The sequence below is a fragment of the Phodopus roborovskii genome, unplaced genomic scaffold, assembly GCF_943737965.1.
Source record: "Phodopus roborovskii unplaced genomic scaffold, PHOROB, whole genome shotgun sequence".
In the NCBI taxonomy this organism is placed as follows: domain Eukaryota; kingdom Metazoa; phylum Chordata; class Mammalia; order Rodentia; family Cricetidae; genus Phodopus; species Phodopus roborovskii.
Genome location: NW_026126583.1, coordinates 3466696 through 3478575, shown reverse-complemented (window position 1 = coordinate 3478575; position 11880 = coordinate 3466696).

The window sequence follows — 11880 nt, the reverse complement described above, 5'->3', positions numbered from 1 at the left end:
TAGCTTTGCCTACTTGACATTTACCAGAAGCAGTTGCTTCTCTACTTGATCCTTTCGCTTTGCAAATATAGATTACTATACACTGTATCCCTTTTTCTTCCATCTTTGATATGCTACACAATGATTTTAGGGAATCTTAAAAATAAGGTTTTGTAAACATTTTCTTCAAAACCTTCCGTGTCTGCTCACTGCCTTTCAGATGATGAGATGTCTTCCATGTGCCTGTTTGTTGGGTCTGCATTCCAAAATATGGTGCAAGAGTGTGTACATGGCTTAATTGCCACAGAGTGTGGCAGTTGCGTGATATGCTACCATGACAAAGAGGCAGGAAGTAGGGTGTGTATGTGGAGTGGTCTTCCTGTCCTCCTCATGATTAGATAAGTGTAGTGTTAGGGAGGGGTGTTAGGTCAGCAGCTCTGTGCTGATGTGGCAATGAGTATTCCTTCCCGGAGTGGCAGTGGAGGGCGGGCAGGAGGGACAGATGACAGCAGTCGATGCTGACAACTCACATCTCACTGCTGGAGAACTGGGACACGGGTACATTTGCTTCTGGCCATGCTGCACCTGCTGTCAATCTCACAGTAATACTGAATGCTCTAATGGTGGGAGAGGAAATGGGCAGCCCTGTTTAGGTGGGGTCTGTATATGAAGGAGGCCCAGTTCTGCCTTAGTCCCAAGGCCAGGAAATTAAGCTAAGCTGTCATGAAACTGGACTCCATTATTCAATCAGTACTTCAGCCCAAATGGACTGAGCAGCTAGTTAGGGGCTGGGAAGCCACAGCACCTCTTCTTAACGTAGAATGCTTCTGCTGCAACTCTGTTCCTTCATTCCACTTGAATCTATGAATCACTTTGGAAACCACCTGACTCCCAAAATTAAGGCCACTGGACTCATGTGGGTCATACAAGAAGCAACTCCATGAGAAACAGGAGGAACAGAAAGCGGCCATAGCCAGGAAAGGAACAGAATGGGGAAGGAGGGAAACTCAACAAAGTGTACTTCAGGTAAAGAGACAAACTTAGCTGATGCTCAGAGAACTCCAGAGGGAAACTCCAGCATTTGGACCACATCAGAACTAAGAGACTGGCCCCATGCATCCTTACACCGTTCTCTATGAGTCAGGGACTTTCTGTGGGGAATACCGTACTCGCAGGCACTTCTCATTCTCTTTATTGGGCATGGGGTTCAAGCATCCTGTGGGAATTCTGGGAATGCCATTCCATAAATCCGGGCCATCAGCTATGATGCATACAGAAACTGGTGGATGAGTGTCTGTGAGACACCAGCCACTGCATGCTACCAACTTGGAGGTTATAACAGGATACTGAAAGGACAGAAGGTACCTGAAGCCTCGTACCGAGTGTTGTTTTTCAGACTAACAGCATGTAGTCCAATGGAAATCTGTTATTGCCTAAGTTGGTTTCTCTTACTATGATGAAACACTGGCTAATGCCATCTTGGGAAGGAAAGGATTACTTAGCTTTCAGGTTGAAGTAAGTCTACCATTAAGGGGACCCTGATTAGGACTCTAAGGCAGGGATGCAGACATAGGAACTGAAATGGGTATTGATTTGCTCACCTACATTTCTGACAGAGCCTAGGCCTACAGGCCTAGGGATAGCACTACTCCACGGTGTATTGGATCTTCTTACATCAATTAAGCATTAAGAAAATGCCCCACAGATATTCCCACATTTCACGCTGATGGAAACAATTCCTCCATTGAGGTTCCTTCTCCCCAGCTATGTCCAAGTTTGTATCAAGTTGTTAAAAACTGACAACTACCCAAGAAGCTATAGAATCTTATCTCTCATCAAAGACCCACTTATTTGTAATCTGCATATTAATGCTACCTTTAGCACTTGGGAGGCAGAGGCAGTCCAATCAGGAGTCCATTGCTAAACTTAGTAACACAGTAGGCTTGAAGCTGGCCTAGACTACACAGGACACTGTCTTAAATAAAGAAGTCATTGTGATCTTCATACAATTAGCCATTAAGAAACTTGCTAATAGGATGATAGAAATAATTTACTGATATTGGCAAGAATAAGTGTTCAAATCAGAGCTGCAAAATGATGAACTTGACAAGTTCATTGTTAAGGCTCTCTGGCCTAAAAGGTAAGATCAAGACACAGAGAACTCATTCCTAGTTGGAAACATGGTAGTGTTCATTTTCCTATGTGGTGATGCTATTTAGGTTTGCAAGTCCTATACTTGCAGACTCTGTTACTTCCTCTGGAACTGATAGATGTCAAGGTGAGGGGCGTCAGAAAGGTTTCAGGATAGCTATTTTTGGGCATGGAAATGGATATAAACCCAGCAAAGAACAAACATAAAAGCAACATTCAGAGATGATGCTTAAATTCATGCTTTCAAAGTCCTTTGAGAATTCAGAGGTAGGTCACCCAACTTAGATGCACATCACCTCTGATATCATGGCATAACTCAGGTAGGAGTGGAAGCCTCTAGGGTACATTACATTGGTCATGAGAAGTCTCCCAGCAGTACAGGATTCCTTCCATTAGTCATGATGTATTCAGTCAGCTAACGGGAATATCACTGTCTTGGGAAAGGCTGCTGTGGGGATTTGGAAACAGATAATTAAAGATGGCAGACTAAACATATTCAGTAAACCTTAGGAGTCTCCTAAAATTACTCAAGACAAGAGTTTTCTAACTGGCACCAATGTTGCCTCAAAGTTTCAGCTTAGAGAAAGGGAAATGGAAGAGAATGTAGCAACAACTCTTAGATAGTGAGGAATAAATTCATTGTAACAAGTGACAGCAAATTTATCAGTATCAGGAAAGTTGAGTCCTAGAAAGTAATTGAGTGTGGTTCGGGGAAGAAAGGCCCCGAAAACTAAAGAATTCTTACCAGTTACCTTTGGCATGGGGGATAAAACAGCAAAGACAGAAATATGAGCAATCCATTAATAAAGCAATTGGAATCTCTGCCCCACCTCACACACCACAGTCAGCATCCTGTCCCTGACATCCCAAGACAGGTAAGTGAAGGTTGATGTGGGGATAGAGTGAAAATGAGGGTAATTTTAATTGCTGTAAGCCAAAGGTGAGCATGCCAGAGACTCCACAGTGAAAAGGAACAAGAGAAATGTTAAAATCTGACTTGTAGGACACCAAATGATTGGAATTGAAATCTCAGCTCTTCTTCACACACCACAGTCAGCAACACACACACACACACACACACACATGAAAGCACTCACGCATGCAAGCACTCACATACAATATAACACAGGTACATACACACACAACACACAGAACACAGGTATACACACACACATACCACACACACGCGCGCGCATGGACGGACGCACGTACACACAACACAGGTACACACATACACACTCATACAATATACACAATACAGGTACACACACATACATACAACACACACAACACAGGTACACACGCACACAGGCACACAACATAGGTACACACACACACACTCATACAACACACACAACACAGGTATACACACACACATACACAGAGAGAGAGAGAGAGAGAGAGAGAAAATAAATAAATGTGAAAAAAGTTTTAAGCTGTCAGAATTTTAGAATCCCAAGTTAAAATGGAACAAACAAAATCTCTTGGTAATTAATGACTTCCGTGAGAAATAGCCCTTTTCCTTCAGGAAAAAGGTCCTATGCGTCCATGGACATATGCATCCATGGTCCCAAGCTCATGAACATACAGACAAAACTAAGTATACCCAACAGTTAAATAAAAAAGAACAGTCAGGAGTAATGATACAAACTTTAATCCTAGCACTCTGGAGACAAAGGGAGGTGGGTCTCTGTGAGTTTGTGGTCACTCTAGTCTCCAAAGAGAGCTTTAGGCCAGCAAGGCTGCATAGTGACATGGTGTCTCAAAACAAAAACCAAACATAAATCCCATATGAACTGGGAAGAGACAGTCCCTTGAGTATTAGATAATTTGGAGGGGAAGGGATGGGAAAGGACCAGAGGTCCCATAGACTGCCTAGGCCTTCTAACTAACACCCACATTCAGGGGCTCTGGGTTGGTCTGTTTTGATTATTCTGAATGTCTAACTGGTACTAGGAAAAGGAAACTCTACTACTATTAGTTGCCATGTACTTTAGAGGATACACATTGATATTCTACTCCCATGCTACTGTGTAGCATTTTCTACTGTGTAGAAAAAAAAAAAAAAAAAAAAAAGGATATTTTAGTCCCTCAAAATCATGAGACTTTCAAAAGGAAACAAGTGAGATCGTATTTAAAGCAAATACTTTTGAATCTATGGCTGTTAAGTCCTTGCTTGCTATGTGTAGTATTTGTAGAATGGTATGATAAGACAGACAAGTATTCCAGCAAGAATTATGCAAAAGGAGACAAAAAAGATGCCATTACTCCCCGACAGTTGAAAGCAGTCTAGAGAACTTGAAGCTCCCATTCCCAAGAGGTGGGTTATGGTTGTTTATAATCATTTAGAGGGGATGGTTCCAAGTTGTTATTAGTCATGGTCAGAAAAAGAAAAACTAAGCAAGGGAAGTTGGATTCAAGGATCTCTTTGTGAGAAGAAAGAAAAAAGTGCACATAGAATTGATAAGATAAAAGGTTAGATTATTGAATCTACTTTTAAAATAAAGAGCAACTATTAATCTGAAATATTTTACATTAGTATGAGGGTTGGGTATTGATACAAATTTATGGTTATTTTTGTTAAAACATACTCTGTATATGTTTGTACTCTTGTTTAAGGTGGTTTTGTATATTGATACAAATTGAAGATTATTTTTGTTATAATATACTGCATATGTTTCTATTCCTGTTTAAGATATTTTTGTATATTGATACAAACTTGAAGTTATTTTTTGTTACATACTCTGTACATATGTTTCTATTTTTGTTTAAAGTAGCTTTACATGCTGAGATAAATTTAAGATTATTTTTGTTATAACATGATACACACACACACACACACACACACACAAATATATATATATATATATTTCTACTCTAAGGAGTAGGTTTTTTCCTTGCCGGCCTGGACCCACCGTGGCACCAGCCCCAAATAATACACAGAGACACTGTATTTGATATAATGCTGTTGGCCAGGTACTTGTTTCTTATCGGCTAGCTCTGTCTTAAGTATTAACCCATTTTTGTTAATCTACGTATTTCAACATGCTTTCATCTTACCAGAGAATGGGCTGGCATTGTGTTCTCCCCGGTCTCTCCATGTTGACTCCTCCTTACTAATTCCTCTCTCCCCCTTGTCTCCTAGTCCCTCCTCTCTTGCTTTCCTATTGGCCAACAGTGCTTTATTCATTAACCAGTATGAGAAACATATTTACAGAATGACATCTCCCATCATCTCCTCTTTTTTGTCTAAAATAAAAAGAAGGGTTTTAACCTTATCATAGTAAAATATATCACACAACAGTTATCAAATAAGAATCACAGTTAACAATATTTAGTTCATTAACATTTAGCAAGATTAAAAGAAACTATTTTATCATCCATCTTATATTTGTGAGTCTAAAGTCCTATATGTAACTTATCTTTAATCCTAACTAAGGAAAACTATAACCATAACTATTTGTCTTCAACTCCATCAAAGACCACAGAAGGATAGTATATAAACTCTAGAAATGACAGAGACAACTCACTTCCTGGTCAGTCACCCGAAGTTCTTCTGTAATCTTCCATCTTCAGCCCATAGGCCACAGTGCTTCAGCAAAGCAGGAAACTTTAAACTGTCTTCTTGTATTGGCAGTTTGTCAGTCACTTTTCTCTGTGTCCTGCAGACTGTCTGGCAGACTCTTCCATGAAGCAGGAACTCTGTAGCAATGTCCATCTTGAATCAGCAGTCACTTTTCTGTGGGTCCTGCATATACAGTTTATACAGCATAAAGTCACACAGTCCAGACAAGAGCAGTATCTTGTCCAAATGGCTAGTCTTGCCTTATTGGAAGCAAACTCCATACATGTTTCTTTGATATCAATCTTCCTTTCTGACACAGATGGTGTTGCCAGGAGCAGTTGTGCTTCACTGTCAAGAAAAACCCTACACAATTTTAAACGCCATATTCTGTAGGTCTTTGAAAGGTTTGAAGAATGCCTATCTATCTCAAATATATCTCTATATACCTAGAAATACTAACTCACCTAACTATAACTTTTGACTATTATAAATAACTATCTATAATCTGTACTAAATTACATATACATTACATTTCTTAATGAGCTATATAAACACAATACCTAAACAAGAGGAGAAATATACATATCACAAAATTGATATTAAATTTGTATCAATAAATGAAAATACATTCCAACACAAAGTATTCATATCAATACCATAATTCCCTTTTTGCCTTTAAAAAGAATTGGCTATGATCGTTAGCCATTTATAACCAACCCCATTTAAATGAAAACAAACATTTATAAATAATATTTGGGTGTCGTTCTTTCCAAACTACTTTTTGCTGGTAAAGGGCGCTGTCATGGGGGATCCTAGGAAGATGCAGATATCCTGGCTGTAGTCTGCAAGACTGCCTTGTTCAAGCTGTTTTGAATGTTGGATCACCAGGAACTCTGTTTCAGGGATTCTGGCTTGATCAAACCACATTAGTCTGGAAGGAATCCACAGCTTTTCATTTTTTGTGGAAACAAAAATAGAAATCCTCTTCCCCAGTAACTTGTCCTTAGACTTAAATTTTGGAGTCAAAGCATTTTTAAAAATATATAAATTGACTTATCCAGCAGCATTTTTTTTTATCAGTTGTTATTTCCTCAGCAGTCAAACAATTTAAAGACAACAGAATGGCGTATAGTATCCACAGTTTCTCTGTGCTTTCCATCTTTACATGGCTTTTTTATTACTCTGTTTATTTTACTTTTATTTTTTCATTTTTTGAGACAGGGTTTCTCTGTGCAACTTTTATCTGTCCTGGAATTTACTCTGCATACCAGGTTTACTTTGCAATTAGAGATCTGCTTGCCTCTGTCTCCCAAGTGCTGGATTAAAGGTGTGTGCCACCACACCCAGCTGTTTTCTGTCTTTTTATTATTTTTTTAAACCATTTTATCTGTTTGTTTCTAAAACCCTTTTTTTAAGCCTTTGTTAAGTTTTAAGTGGAAGTTTTTATTAGCCACGGGGGCGCCATATGTAAGGAGTAAGGTTTTTCCTCCTGCTGGTGGTCAACGTGGGTGTGTTAATTAGAGATGGTGGAGACCTCATTAGAATTGCTTCCATATATTTTACGGAGTTCTCACTGTACTATGTTTCCATATCACCCCTCAAATGCCTCTCTATCCCTGTCTCCCCCCAATCTGATCCTCTCTTTCTTATCTTCATCTGCCCCCAGTCCACACATAAAATCTATTCTGTTTTCCCCTATCAAGGAGATTCATCTGTTTCCCCTAATACCTTCCCCTGTACCTAACCTCTCTGGGTCTGTGGATTGTAGGTTGGCTATTATTTATTAAATGGTTGTTCACATATTAACTTCTATCCAAATAGAAGTTAATATATACTGTGTTTATCTTTCTGAGTCTGGGTTACTTTACTCAGGGTGATTTTCTTTCTAGTTCCATCCATTTGCCTGCAAATTTTATGAGTAGTACTTCATTGTGCAAATGTATCACATTTTATTTATCCATTCTTTGCTTGAGAAACATCTAGGTTGTTTCCAGTTTCTGGCTGCTATGAATATGGTTGAGTAAATATCCTTGTGATAGGTCTTCTTTGAGTATAACCCCAGGAGTAGTATAGCTGGATCTGGAGGTAGATAATTTCCAAATTTCTGAGGAAATGACATATTCAGTTCCATAGTTCCCCTGACTCCACATCCTCACTAGGCCAGCATAAAATTCCACTTAATTTATTTTCCTCAGCCATTCTGACACAGATAAGATAGCATCTCAGAGTCATTTTGATTTGCATTTCCCTATAGCTAAGGATTTTGAACATTTCTTTAAGCATTTCTCACCCATTTGACTTTCCTCTATTGAATTTTCTGAATTCTGTGTGCAGCTCTATAAACCATTTTTAATTGGATTATTTGTTTTTCCTATCTAGCTTCTTAAGTTCTTTATATATTTTTGGATACTAATCATCTGTTGGTAGTGGAGTTGGCAAAAATCTTTTCCCATTCTGTAGGCTGCAGCTTTGTCTGAATGACAGTGCCCATTGCTTTATTGAAGTTTTTCAATTTCATGGGGTCCTGTTTATTAATTGTTGATCTTGGAGCTTATGCTATTGGTTTATGTTCATGAAGTTTTCTCCTGTGCAAATGAATTCAAGGCTTCCCCTACTTTCTCTTCTACCAGACTTGTTGGATCTTATGGCTAACTGTGGGGCCAGCCTCCAGTCAGCACCCAGGATACATAAGAAAAAAAAAATCCACAAATGTGTCAAGGGATTAGGAAAAATTCTTACTTATCTTAGTGTTAGACATTTTCTATCTGGGGGGGGGGCAACAGATGCTTTCTGATAGTAACTTTCTCTTTTCTTCATCTTGAAAAAAAAAATCTTGTCTGAAAAAAAATCTCTCTTCAGAGCTTCCTAATTAGATCTACATCCTTTCTCATTGCTCTACTCATGACCTTCTCTCTAATTAATTCTCCCCAGCCTCCACACCTTTCTCCATTCCCCTCCTCCACTCTCTTCTTCCAGCCAAACTCTGGACAATTAATTATGAGTTACATTTTCAGGGCCCAGCCCATTCTTATAACACAAGTCACATAGTTTCTCTTAGGCCAAGATGGTCATATTGACTGGCCAGTGAGTAATGTTTGACCTTGCATGTAGTCCAATGGTTAGTGTTCCCAGATAGAAAATGACATTGGAACTCAAGACTTAACAATAACAATTAATTTCTTGGACCTTGAGTGGTAGGGAATGTGTGTAGAAAGTCCATTGCTGCAAGCTCTGACCTTCAATCAGGGGAAAAACAAAAAACAAAAAACCTGGGAAATTATCCTCATGCACTTGTCTCTAGGGGCTGTCAGATATTTGTCTCTAGAGGCAACCAGCCTGGAGTCTAAACTTAGCTGTCTGTCTTTGCGACTGAGAATGCCACTACTTCCCCAATCAGTCTGAATGCAAAATACCCTAGTATTGTTTTTATTCATCAAACTTACACAGTTCAAGCAGACATCATCTTCCTGGTTATCCACAGCTACACAGTGTGCCCAGTATGTGTAAGGGCTGTGAAATGTACCCCACCACTGTTCTTATTAGGGAGGTATAGTAGTGGCACTTGAAGTTATGAACAGACACAACCAGTCATTTACAGTCAGTAATCTCACAGCTTTGCTGAGTAGGACTTCTCAACAAGGAGTCATTGCTGAGAGCCTTCAAGCCTTCATCATTTATTACAGAAACAGCAATTAATATTCTAGGTGTCAACCCACTGAAATTAACTTCTGATGGAGGAAACTTGCCTTGCAAGTTTATATATATATACATATATATATATATATATATATATATATATATAGAGAGAGAGAGAGAGAGAGAGAGAATATAAATAAGAGTATGGTAGTAGTAGCAAATTTGGGGGAAATTGAGGACAGGGGAATGAATAAGATCGATACATTATACAAAATTCTCAAGGAAATAATAAAGTACTGTTTTTAAAAGAATTTCTAAAACAAGAAAACATTTATAACAGAAAAGTCATGAATCATGCAAATTAAAAGCAAGCCAAACACTTAAAATGCTGAAGAAATCACCACAGATACCATTTGAGAATGTGAAAGGAAGGGATGGTTTCCTGAGAAAACAAAAATTAGCATAATTGTCTCAGGATGAAGTAGACGTATACAAAGTCCATTAATAAGGGAAGAAAAATAAATCTGTATATTCATACCTATAATTTAAAAATTAATAGACATATTACAAAAGTGCTACATAAGAACAAATCCATATGCATTAAATATGAACATCCTTCCCAGACAGCAAAACAACTTGAAAACCACAATAACTTAGAGCTTAGAACTGGTCCTCTCATTAAAATAATTAAGCAAGTGAGCCAGTGAGTATCTGTTGTGACATTATACTTCAGCGTGTTATTCAGTCCTTGAATATATATTGTTTGTCACTCCATAAAGAGTTGCTGCTTGCCCATTAGAGTGTGAACCATGTCACAGAATATGTAACTTAACAAAGTTACTCTAGGATCATCATATATAATATGTAACAACATTATTTCATAATCTTGTCTAAGTAAAGATTATTGTCTTTTCCTAAAATATCGAACATCAACTTTCTCATTGAAAAAGGACTGATTTCTATTCCTTTAGAACTACTGACAACATTTTCAATTTATTTTATCTTCCCTATGGAGAATGCTTTTTCAATTTATTTATTTTTATTTCATGTACATTGGTCTTTTGCCGGAACATTCAGTGCTCTTAATGGATGAGCCATTTCTCCAGCCCTGAGAATGTTTATTTAAATACATTCCAAAGAATTTTCCTCAGGTCTCACAGTTCCCAATCTAGAACAATGCTAACCATGACTATGGATCAGATGTCAGGAAGGCCTTGTCTGAGGAAGCACAGGCATGTAAAGAGGCAATTTCCCATAGTTATTGAGGACTTTGTAAAGTTCCATTACTCAGAGCCAGAGAAGTCAGGTATTTTGGGTGGAGGGGTGTCACTGAGAATCCAACATTTCCTTAAGCAATCATAGAAACCCAAATAAACACGTCTGAACTGGACAGAATATGGAAGCTATCAATAAGGAGATAACTGATCTTTGCTTTTAACTTAACCCTTCACTATTTATTACCAATGAGCCAAATTCCTTTACTTTTTTCCTCAGCTGTAAAACAATCATTTAACTTTTTTGTATGTTCACCTTTATGTGCATGTGAGTCTTACACACATATATGTGCAGTGTGTGTGCCCAAGTTGTATAGCAGTTTCCTCAGACATTAAGGTCTTCCATTTTGGAGAGAAGCTCTTTAGACACAGGGAAGGGAAGGTGAAATGTTCCATCATGAAGGAACAGTTAATCACAACATGTGGAGAATTCTATAGCTTCAAGAAGTCCCTGACACTGACCAGATTCACTAGCACATGTTTCCCCAAACATTCATAAGCAGGAGAGACTGTTGAGAGACACTGTCAGACAAGTTTAGCTGCCTTAGCTAAGATTGAGTGAGCTACCCAAAAAGGACACACTCCAACCTGTTCAGCTGTGTGAAAATTGTGTAATATGTCTAGGTTCCCAGCTTTCATCAGCTGTCACACATGTTGAATTGGGCTTCAGCATAGCAGCTGTCTTTGAGTAATTTTTGCTCCCAAAAACAAGCCCAGTAAAACACAGCAGTTCTCAAGTTAGACTTTGATGCTATTCTTACTTTGATCAGTCATCAACTCCCTATCTGAAGTGAGATGTTCATGTCTCCCCAGGAACAGTGTCACACAACAGATGCATGTGAAGGTCGAGGTAGAGCTCAGCCCCAGGAGTCATTCCTTAGAGTTCTGACCACCTTGGTTTATAGACAAGATCTCTCACTTTGACATGGAGCTTGGTTAGACAAGATTGACTGGCAAGCAAGTCCCAAAGACCTGTTTCTCTCTACCCCTTCAGCACTGAGATTACAAGCACACATCACTGTTTTTGTTTTAGCATGGATGCAGGTAATCAAACTAGGTCCTCTTGCTTATGTGGCAAGTACTTTTCAACTGACCTATCTCCTCAGCTCATACATCATTGATCTCAAATAACTGTTGACAGAAATAAATTAGAAAAAACATATTGAAGTCTCTGTAAATTGTATGTAATCTGCAATAGCTAATCTTGGCTGGCAATTTGACACATAGGAAAGAGGAAACCTCAGTTGAGGAATATGAGGTCTTCCTTTTCCTCAT